General features: G+C 42.7%; 1 protein-coding gene across 2 annotated transcripts in view; it reads right to left on the bottom strand.

The window, feature by feature from the left end:
* The window catches only part of LOC142101639 (uncharacterized), a 91,728-nt gene that overhangs the window by 38,960 nt on the left and 40,578 nt on the right, over positions 1-12,190 (bottom strand). The gene's annotated exons all lie outside the window — the stretch shown is intronic.

Here is a 12,190-nt window from a genome sequence, read left to right as displayed (position 1 = left end):
TCAAGTATACACTACATAAAATGCTTACATACAATACACATAATACATTATAGTTTCAAGAGATATGATTAATAAAGATTTTAGTAAGCTACTTCAGTAGTGAGTTTTCAATTAAAATTTTGTGTGTTATCCTATTCTGTTGCCATGTTAAGTTTATATGTCAGTGATCCTCCTATGTGTCTTTTGAATTCAGGGACTCCTTTGCGTGTATGTGTGTGAGAGTGTATGTGTATGTAATTATATATATATATTTAGAGTGAGTGTGTGTATGCTGAAAGAGAAATAATGTATATGAGTAATATTAGTCCTTGCTCTTTGTGTATGCGCGTTTGTGCAGGTAATAGATTTAATAGATGAGAAGGATAAGAAAATTATTTTATTGTATGGTAGGCAAAACCAAGGCCACCGAAGGGGGGGTACTAATTACCCCGGGCCCCCTGGCCCTTACTGACAATTTTTTTTTAACTTGTTTGTTTTTTTCCCCTGCGGGGCGGGGGGGGGGGGTGGTGTTTGTCTGGGATGGTGGCTGTTAGTGGGGAGCTGGAAAATAAAATAAAAAATAAAATACTCACATCACATATTTGCGACACTGGCGTCCCTCCTCCTTTCTCTCTGCTCCGTTTGCATTGAATGTCCGACATTCAGTGAGAAGCAGTGCAGAGAGCACCCAGATAAAAGAAGACACAAGACGGAAGAGATAAGAGAAGAAAGAAGCCAATGTGAAGGTAAGTAAAGGAAGGGAGGCAAGGGGGGGAAAACAAAGCCACTGAGTGATGAGGAGACAGGGGTGGGGGGGGGCTGGCATGGTGATGAAGGAGAGGGGGAGCAGGATGGCACAGTGATGAATGAGAGGAGGGAGCAGCATGACATAGTGATGAAGGAGAGGGGGAGGCAGGATAGCACAGTGATTAAGGAGAGGGGGGGAGCAGCATGGCACAGTGATGGAGGAGAGGGGGCAGACAGGATGGCACAGTGATGGAGAAGAGGGGGAGGCTGGATGGTACAGTGATGAAGGTGAGGGGGGGGGGCAGGATGGCACAGTGATTAAGGAGAGGGGGTTGAGCAGCATGGCATAGTGATAATGGAGAGGGGGGAGGCAGGATGGCACAGTGTAATGAATGGGGGTGGAGCAGCATGGCGCAGTGATAAAAAAGGGGGCAGGATGGCACAGTAATGAAGGAGAAAGGGAGCAGGATGGCACAGTGATGAAGGGGGGCAGCATGGCACAGTGTGATGAAGGGGAGCCCGGTGAAGGGGGGAAAAGCAGCATAGAGGGCGCAGTGTGATCATAAGGGGGCACAGCGTGGTGATGATGAAGGGGCACGGTAATGTGTGTGTGAAGGCATAGGGGGCTTGTGGTAATGTATGTGTGTGATGACACAGGGAGCTTGTAATTTGTGTAAGTGGGATGGCACAGGGGGCTTGTAATGTGTGTGTGTGGGATGGCACAAGGGGCTTGTGGAAATGTGTGTTTGTGTGATGGCACAGGGGGCTTGTGGTAATGTGTGTGTGTGTGTGTGTGATGGCACAGGGGGTTTGTGGCAATGTAGTGTGAGGTAGGTGGACATTAATTAATGGGTGGAATTTTGTTTGTGGGGTGATGGTGGGGCAATTTAATAGTGAGGACTATTAATTTAAGATGGGGAATGTGGGGGTGAGTTTGGGGAGAATGAGATCTCTATTAAATGTGACTATGAATTATTTCATGGCAGTGTTGGTTGCGGGAAATAGGTAAATTTATGAAATGTAAATACTATTAATTTATTGCTGGGTCTGTTTGCAGGGAGGGAAATATCATCATCATCATCATCATCACCACCATTTATTTATATTTATTAAATGGGAATACTATTTTAATGTTGGGGCTGGAGGAAGACCTAATTATTACTCGTGGGTGCTATTGATTTAACGCCGGGGCTGGTTGGAATTTTCTAAATGTACCCATTTCAGGATCCAGACAAGCTGCAACTAAATAAACCTGTAGCCACAGGTGGTGAAAATGACAAGAACAGGTAGGAGAGAGCTGGAGAGTCTGTGAAATGTTGGGATTCTAGTAGGACAGTCCCAATTTTTGGTGAGTGTTTTTCCCAATTTAAGGGGCAGGCCAATACTGTGAATTATTTATGTACATACTGCATTCTTTATATGCTACACTATGGTGCTAGATGTCCTGAAAGTCAGGAGTGCTGGGACATATGTCAAGCTCCGGCGAGCAAGCACTGCACCCTTGTAGCAATGGTGTGCACAACAATGCAGTTTTTTTTTCTGTAGGAGGGTGGCCTAGCACTTTTTACCTGCCAGCTAAGCCCCCAATTGTAGGAATACACACTTTTGCCGCGGCGCAAAATTTTAGTGGCCATTATGCTCTGTGATTGCATCATTACAGGTGCAGCAGCGGCGATATTGGAGCTCCTTCACAGCACCTGATTTGATATATTTAAAATGTACTGTAACTGAAACACTAATACCTCACAGTAAAGTAACATGTCCCCCCTCTCTCTATCTCATGGCTTGATGTTTAGGTCTTGATGGCTTATTGCTGTTCCTCTAGTGGCTGAAGCACAATTAGTGTGGAATTCCACCTTGTTACCACCTATTGCTTCAGTTGATGGCATGGCAGAGGATATTTTTCTTTGCAGCCGCTGAATGTCGAAAATGCCCAGAAATTTTACAGGCCAGCATTTCCTGCAGTGACCTCTCTTTTTTAAGTCACTTTATTTGTAAAATTTTATTTTTTGGGCAAAAAAGCAGTACAACATATAAAACATATATACATAACACAATGATTGCATAAACAGCATGACATAGAGCAGGAATACATTCAAACATTCAAAAAACAAAATATCCAAGTGTCATGAGAAACATTTAAAAACATGTACTCGGCAAAAGTGTTCAAAGATTACTGTTAGAGATGGATGGTTGCAGGGTAAAAGGGTTCAGGGATAGTGTGCGGGGGTCAAAAGAAATAAGGTATGTTCAAGCTGTACCGGGCATTGAGGCCTCGTGGTTTGTGTACCAGGGATCCCAGATTTTGTGAATGTAGGCCACTTTATTATTCTGTAGGTTTGTGATATGTTCCCTCTTAGATACGAACCAGATATAGTTTATGACCTCTTGGCGAGAAGGTTAGTGATTGTCAGGCTGAGAGAAAGAAAATGTGTTTGAAGCTTCTCCACAGGCCACATTCTCTCCTTAATAGCGACACTAATGGAGCACTTGAAAACCCGGGTATGAATGGTTTCCCAGACTTTTTCCCCAGTTCTGCTTCCCAGTCCATTATATGAGTATCAGGATGAGGGTTATACATGGCAAGGACAGTATGGTAGAGGAGGGAGATGGCCACCTTGTAATCCATTCTATAATTCTATATGTATATGCGTTGAAATTGAGAAAGACACAGACAGAATGTGGGTTTAAGGGAGGTCTGCACTAAATGACGTATTTGGAAGTATTGGTAGAATTTTGTTTTGGAAATGTGATGCCTTTCGTGTATATCAGAGAATGGACAAAATCTTCTACAATGTGGGGAAAACGTGCGATTCCTGCTGCCCTCCCTGCCAAAGCTATGCCAGTCTCCTGTCCAGGGGGAGAAAAGATGGTGACCCCATATTGGGGTGAGTGGAGAGGGGTGGTCTGACAGGTGGACACTCTCATTCACAGAGTCCCAGATGAAAAGCATAAAATGCACCGTAAGAATAAAATACATCAAGGCAGGTCTATGGGGCTTGGGGAGTCAGGTTAAGTACTCCAGAGAACTGACATTTATTAGTTCATATTCTAATTTGGCCCAATGCTTGATATGTGGGACAACGTGAAAGGACAAAATTAGGCTCAGGTTGATCTGCGGAACAAGGGCATCTGCGGAACAGGAGTAGGCAGAGGCTGACAGAGCAAGCCCTAACCAGAAGTTAACGTTTAATCCTAGGTTTGCTGAAGTTCCAAATAAAGTTATTACATGCTGATTGGAGGGATGCAAGAAGGCAAGGTGGTACGGAGACAGGTAAGGTCTGAAAAAGGTGCAGTATTTTAGGATAGACTCTGTATATCCAACAGGAAAAATGTTTCTGCCAGTGGAGCAGGTTCTGCTTGAGTTTATGGATGAGAGGAAAATAAGCTTTGTATAGGAGTTCATATGTCTTTGTGATCTTAACCCCCAAGTATGTGATTAAGTCCATCCACCACTGGATGTTAAAGTAAAGTTAAGTATGAGAAGCTTCTTCAGAGAGCTGAGCAGGTGGAAAGGCAGCTCTTCAGATTCACTATTATTGAGCCTGTATCCCAAGCACCGAAATCAGACAGCTCATTTTGTCTCTTAGACTGCCCCTCACCAAATTTAAAATTACTTTGAATAGAAAAGATTTTAAAATAAATAATTGTTTTTTGGTGTTGCTCACAGTCAATTTTTTGCCTGCTTCATAAAGAGGTAACTAATACGGACCCTCACAAGATATCACGAATAAATCTTTGGATTTTTGAAATTAAATTAATCTAATTTTTTTTTGGGAGTGTGCTGCTCAGTTCTAGAGCAAAAGCACTCAGTTTTTCTTTACTAAATATGATTAGAAAGAAATAGTAGTTCAGAATGATGTCCCACTAAATAGAAATACTAGCTCAAAATAATGTCTATATACAGACTGACACCCAATAAATCAGCAAACTATTCTAGCTGACTGATCGCGACAGAGATAAACTGCATTAAAAATAATCTGTGCAAAATTCCCTATTTCATCCTGTCTAACGCACTAGTCACTCTCTACACGCTATTTAATGAAAACAGCCTGCAAGCCACCTTCCTTCCTACATGCTGTCTATTCTAAAATGGCAGACAAGAACAGGGGGTAGGGCTATATATATATATATATATATATATATATATATATATATATATATATATATATATATATATATATATAGTAAACAGCAATCAGAAACGCCTGGAAATTACATTTTGCCTCGTTTTCAGATCCGATTTTGACTAGAAGAATCGAATCATGTTTTGTTTATTCTCGGATCCACAAATCTCTGACCTGTCAGATTTCTTCTAATTTCTGCTAATTGCTGTGCTGGATCCGAGTGCTTTCCACACACTTTATAGGCTGCTCCATCCGCCGCCTCCCTTTCAATATCTTCCCCATCTAAACCGACGGGGAAGAAAATTTGCTTTGTACTCAAAGCAATTTTTGTCGGTGCAGTCAGTGACATCTTTATTAAGCAGACAAAAAACTGGGTGTTGTGCTTGAGTGTGAGATGCAGGGTGTTATTTTATTTGAATCTAAGCAGCAGAACTCCCCCCAAAGATATAAAATGTGTTTATTACGAAATTATTAAACTGCTATGTATTTTTGCCACTACTCTGTCACCAATTTTAGTTAGCCAGCTCGATGCAGACGTTGGCGAAAATTGGTGAAAATTTGAACAGCTGTGAAGAGACCATTAGAAAAGAGACTGGAAATGAATGTTAATGCAATAAATAGTAAAATAGAAGCAAAAACAGATCAAAATCAAACAATTGTACCTATTTTTCACAATTTTCAATTAAATGCATATCCACACCGAAATCTTTGAGGATTTTTGGGCAAAACCAGTAACAAAATGAAAACTTGAAGACATTTTAGAACCAAAACCACATCCAAAATATGGGGGGTTAGCGCACTTTTTTCATTATGCAGTGGTAGCTCTTCAATGTAGGCGCTAATATGCATGATTAGCATCGGGTTTTTTATTTTGCCAAACATGTTCCGGAGGATTATGTGGGTTTTTCAAGCTGCATGCAAAGAAGCTATTATTTTTTACATGCTTGGAATAATTTTTTTTTTTTTACTTGGACCCCCACAGACTCTCGGATTACTTTGATTGGGTTAAAGTTTACAAGATTAGATCCCTGGTTAAAGCCCCGGCTGGCTAAGACTAGTGCTGGTTATAGTAAAATAAGGGGGACCCCGATTATCATGGCAGCGGTTCCACTGGCTGTAACGATGCTGCCTCCACCGGCTTACGCTGGAGGCAATTGTATGTATCCTGCAGTGCCTGATGTAGAGTAAAAATGCACCTGTAGTCAACAATACAAGCATCTTTCGCTCCGTTCTTTGTTGTCTATGGGAGCAGATTTACAAGTGGATGTTAAGACAACACACAATACACTCCTTATTGACTCAGGCGCCCTGTTTTTTGGCCGCTTTCTAAAGATGTAACTGAGACTGTCCCTCACAAAATAGTTATCAACTCGAAACACTTTGGATTTTAAAAGAAAGAAATATATAATTTTATTTGGGGTGTGCTGCTCACAGTCATACAACAACAGCATCGTCACTTCCGTTATCTTCGTCCTGGTTGCCTGGGCAACAACCGGGACACTGGGGAGATCCTGACGCCGCACCCGGCCAGATGTCAAACAGCCGGGCGCGTGCGCACAGGTCTAGACTGGGCCAGCCATTAAAGGCTGTGTATGATCAGCAAATTAAGGCCGATTAGGGTTCTAGCTTACCACTGGCACTATGCAAATACCATTGGCTGCAGGCTCTGCAAATTAATTATTCTGCTGCTGGGAACACATTCTGGACTGTGTTCTGATTGGCCGTCTGTACTATTTAAGGCAGTGAGGACTGAGCTTCACTGCCGGTTATAGCATCCTGTTCCAGTACTGCTGACTGCTCCTGTCCTGTTCCCATCTTTGGTGTTGAAACCTGTGATTGATTACCCATGTATGACCTTTGCCTGTTCCTGGACTCTGAACCTGTGCTTCTGACCCTGATCTATTGCCCTGATCTATTGCCTGAACCCGGATTCTAAACCTCTGCTAGTGACCCTGACCTCTCGCCTGTCCCTAGATCCTGAACCTGTGCCTGTGACCGTGACCCTTCTGCCTGTACCTGACATACCCTCTGGTGCCCTGTCCAGTCCACTGATCTCTGGCCTGCCTTTACTCCGTGTGCAACCTCCTATACCTGTGTGCTGCCGTGTAAGCATAAACTCATACTACTCTGAGTATAAGACCTGGGGGCTTCTGAGTACCTGTGAGCATAACCAGTCTTTACGGGAAAGGCGACTGCTAAAGGTGAAGACCTCTTCTACCTGTTCTATGAGTTTATGCCGCACTGGTGGCCATAACATTTTGAAAGTTTCTTCAAATGCAGTGACAAAAAGCAAAAAGCGCTATGATAAAACAGGCTCTCATGAGAACCGCCACAGGATAGGCAGACTAAGAGTTAGCTGTGCTGTATAGGATAAGCTTATTAGATTGACCAGCCTCAGAAATCGCCTATTAACAGCACCTCAGGTTAGAGGCCAAAGAAATGCTTCACTCTCTCTCTCTCTCTCTCTCTCTCTCTCTCTCTCTATATATATATATATACAGCTTTCTTTTTAGCATGCAAGCAAAGAATAAGTGGAGTTACAATGGTCTACAAAGAGATTCATATGTAACTGAAAAAGCTGGGGTTGTACATTGTGGCTATGCAATGGGTCTAGATATACTGCTGTGCAGTTAGACTGTTGCTCTAATTTTATGGTTCTAAATGTTGTGAGGTATGCAATGGCATAGAGAAAAAGTATGGATGGGGTACACATGGCATAGAGATGTGGCTTGACAATGTTAATATTAAATACAAAAGTCGCATTAGCCTATCTGTACACAATATAATACTGTAATGAAGTGTTATATACATAAGAGAGAATAGTGTCTGAACAGTGTTATTAATAAATGTGAAAGTCACATTTACTATGTAAAATATAATTAAATACAGACATAAATAAAAAATACAAGTACAAATTAAATTCATTTAAATAAAAACATCTGTTGTTTCCCTGTTTGTCTTATTAAATGGGAATCTTCTTTCATGCCACAGTACAGAGAATTCTGTTTCTAGCACTTCATGGGAAGTAAAGTTTTTCACAACCCCCAAGGTGGTGCATGGTTTTAGACATTTTGCCTTGCTTACAAGCCCTGTGGCGCTGTCATGTATGCACTAACTCCACTGTTATTAGCTCATTTAAATTTATTTTTTGCATACAAAATCTTGTTTTTGCAGATTTTTTTTCTTAGTTAAATGTATAATTACAGCTATGACAGCATGCACATCCTTGCACATTTTCGTAGAAATAGATGCACAATCTCTACCTCAAGTTCCTAAGTGATCATTATAGTTTAGGTTATTGCTTCATTCAGGCTATGATCAAGCTTATGGAGTTGAGTCCCACTACACTTTGCCTGCTTTGTCATTTTTTAGCTCTTCTGACATAGCAATAATGTATTTCAGACTGTAAATGATGTCACAGTCTGTGCAGCTTGTAGTTGGCACTGGCTCAATTGGGGCATGACTGCAAGGAGGTGATGGATTTTGTGGGCAGCAGCTGACACAGGAAAAATCTAGAGACAAGGATGGAGCCACATTTGTAGTCAGGGATAGATCAGGTGTCAATAGACAGATATAGCTGAAAAATGTCTGTTAGTCCAGAAGGTCAAAATAACAATTAGAGAGCAGGCACAGAGGTGGTCAATAACAGATATTCTGCCCCATCACTGCCAGTGTTGGGGTCCACAAGGCTCTGTTCTCAGCACTATGCTTTCATCAATGTACACATCTTCTCTCGGAGAACTAAATCACTCATACCTCCTATATGCAGATGACAGCCAAATGTCTCTCTCCTATCTTGACCTCTTCACATCTCATGTAACCAAGTCTCAACACTCAATATTTCCAAAACAGAGTTTATCTTCTCTCTACCAAGATTCGCCACCTCTCCTCATGTTCTACTCACTGTCACTAACACCACAATTTACCCAGCTTTCAGAACACCCCCAGGCATGACTACAGCCTTCTCCTATATGGCATTCCATTCATATATCCCTACTGCAATCCAAAGTGCCGCAGCAAGAAATATCTTCCCCTCTCGCTGCTTCACAACTGTTGTACCACTCTGCAAATCCCTTCAGTGGCTGCCAATGTGTACTCATTCAGAATACAATTCAAATTACTCATATCCACAGAGCCCTCAACAGAAGCACCTCTTAAAACCTCATCTTGAAATACTTGTCCTCTTAGATCTTTGACATGCATCACCTAGTCACTGTAACCACCTCTCCCATCTACAAGATCTATGTCACGGGCACTAGGAGTCTTTACCCAGGGATTACCAGGTGATAGGCTTACCAGAGCAGTATAGATGGTAATATGGTACTCTGGTAGCAGGGTGATCACGGAACAGGAAATAGCAGATGATGAGATGCTCAGGAAAGTCTATGACTAGCAGCACTGGCAATATGGAGGTAATAATACACGTGGAACTGTATGGACAAAGGACACGTGCAGGTAGTCAGTGGTCTGCGGTAGCAAGTTGTACCACTGCTATAGTGAGGAGGAATGTCCAACAGAAACGAGGAGGTGATGAGAGTCAGCGGTCTGCGGATAGCAAGTTGTACCGCTGTCTGAGTGAAGGAATGGAATCCAAGTGGAGGTATCCGGGGAGTCAGTGGTCTGCGTTTAGCAAGTTGTACCACTGCTATGTGAGAGGATACTGGAACAGGTGATACTGGAAACAGGGATCAGTGGTCTGCCACTAGCAAGTTGTACCACTGAAATATATATGTGAGGAGGTGCACGGGGAGAGACTGCAACACAAGATATACACGGGCACCTTAAACTTGATCCACAGTAATATGCACAATATATATATATATATGACTGAACAGCACTGCAATAATAGAAAGTCTCTTGAAGTAATCCGGCACGAGATAACACAGTCAATGATGGCAATAGACTCAGCGGATAGCAAACTCCAGAGGAGAACCAACACAGTCCAGCAAGATATGCAATACACCAGCACAGTCAATGAGAAGTATGCATACCGTGGTTCAGAAGCAGGCAGTCAGACAGGAGTGCAGAGATACCTGAACGGCCGGAGGCCGGCAGGATACAAAGTCCCTGGATGGGTGAAGCGGTGGTCTAGTAGGTGCAGCGCACAGGTAGGTAGACCAGCAGGGAAACAAATATACAGGAATCAGTAGAGCGTGGAACTGGACTCCTGGAGGACCCTGGAGAATGGCGATGGTCTAGCAGAGAGGAAAGTAGAGAGACACGAATCCAATGCTAACAGGCGGGTAGAGACCAGCGGGAACACAGGAAAGCGTGGAGAGCGGATCAGCAGTAGATGGATGAGTAGAGCTGAGGAGTAGCAGCAGCAGGTCTCTGCGGACACACGGAGGTAGCCAATAGCAACCAGCAGGTGCAGTAACGATGGCACACGGGAGAGCAGAGTTGAACTGGAACTGTTGATCACGGAGAGTAGCGGATAGCAATAGTGGCAGCAGTCTCGAGGAAACACGGGAGAGTTGAGATGAACTGAAGACTGAAGCGCACAGAGGCAGCGGATAGGAATCAGCCAAACAGTCACGATGAAACACAGACGAGTTGCAGGTTGAAGACTGTAGTGCACGGAGGCAGCGGATAGGAATCAGCTAACAGTCACGATGAAACACAGACGAGTTGCAGGTTGAAGACTGTAGTGCACGGAGGCAGCGGATAGGAATCAGCTAACAGTCACGATGATGAACAGGTGAGTGGATGTGGATAGAAGACTGTAGTGCACGGAGGCAGCGGATAGGAATCAGCTAACAGTCCCAATAATACATGGTAGAGTTGAAGTGGTTAGAAGACTGTAGTGCACGGAGGCAGCGGATAGGAATCAGCTCACAGTCACGATGATACACAGAAGGGTAGATGTGGTATGGGAACCACAGTAGTAGAAGTGGTTTGGAAACCACAGAGGTAGAAGTGGTTTGGAAACCACAGGAATCAGCAGCGCTGAATAAACGAGGAAACACCTTCAGAGACTCATGGGGAATGAGACTCCAAGATCAGGCAACGTGGTGTTGACCACAGGTGCTTAATATAGGGAGTGTTGCCTGATCTGCCAATTAAGTTAAAGGAACATACCCTGAAGGATTAGAAAGGGCTGCGCATGCGCAGTCCCTCAGGATGGAGGACGGCCATGGTTCCTAAATGTCCGGGAAGAAGCACTCACAGTCCGGTGAGTGACAATCTATCCCTTATGGAATTCCCTATGGTGCCTGAGCAGACTCTCCAACAGCCTTCAAATCTTTGAATGCTTTCTGAAATCCCATGTCATTATTATACCTTACCCTAATTCCACACATACTACCCAAACAAGTGCACAATGACAACTGGTCCAATCTCCAAATCTCCATTCTGAGCGACATTCACTCCTCTTGTCTCAGTTGTGTCCTCTTCCAATTTTATAGTTTATATTGTATGCTCTCTCATGAACAGGGCCCTCCCTATCCTTTCTTTTGCATTTATTTTGTATACCTTTTATGTCCCTGTTTTCATGCCTGTCCTGTTTTCCCCACTGTATGGTGCTTGCAAATCACTGACAATAATAACAAAAAATACTCAAATTTACACATAGGAAACAGCACACAATATAGTAAAATATGTTTTGCAGGAGCATGGAGCCATGCTTTTAGATCCAATACCTGTTGACAGCAATGCTCGGTTCCACATCCAATGTTAGAAAAATAAAAAGAAGGTATGGACGGTCGCCTTTAGGGAAGCAGGGATCAGTAGTGGGGGGATACAATGTAAGTAAAGCATCTGAGAGAAGCATGTTATATATTTAAATCAGAACCACCTCTACCACTAGGTCATACCCTTAACTTGTAGGTTATAAGATTATCACACGCAAATAATACAGGATGAGAAAATATATTTGGGGCAAATGCTAAAGCAAAGACTCACTAGTATATACTAAGCTTTGCAAGGAGTGTTAGCACTCCATTTATTAACATTAGATAAAGCCCTGCAACATGAGTATTGTTACACATTCATCTCTTAATCCACTAGATAATTCTATCGGGTTAGTGATATGTTAACATATGGTTAGTGGTATGTTAACATATAGACAGTAAAAAAAAAAAAAAAAAAAAAGGTAATTTTTCTTGTCTCCTTTCTGAAGACTACATAACTAAATTAAATTAATTAATAAAGTAACATATGGTTGGTTAGCAATCCATCTAGTGGAATGCAGAAGTAAATTTTCTCAAAAATTAGCAAAGTGGTTGGAGGTCAAGCATGCCCCTGGATATTTCCAGAATGAGCGATCTGTACAGGAGCTAGCAGGGGGCTTCTCCCCCATGAGCTGGTCCCATAGTGGGCTACTTTGGGCTGGGTCACTA

Source organism: Mixophyes fleayi, chromosome 9, assembly GCF_038048845.1.
Source record: "Mixophyes fleayi isolate aMixFle1 chromosome 9, aMixFle1.hap1, whole genome shotgun sequence".
NCBI classification, from domain to species: domain Eukaryota; kingdom Metazoa; phylum Chordata; class Amphibia; order Anura; family Limnodynastidae; genus Mixophyes; species Mixophyes fleayi.
The sequence above is the reverse complement of the archived record's forward strand: the minus strand, read 5'-3'. Positions and strand labels throughout refer to the sequence as shown.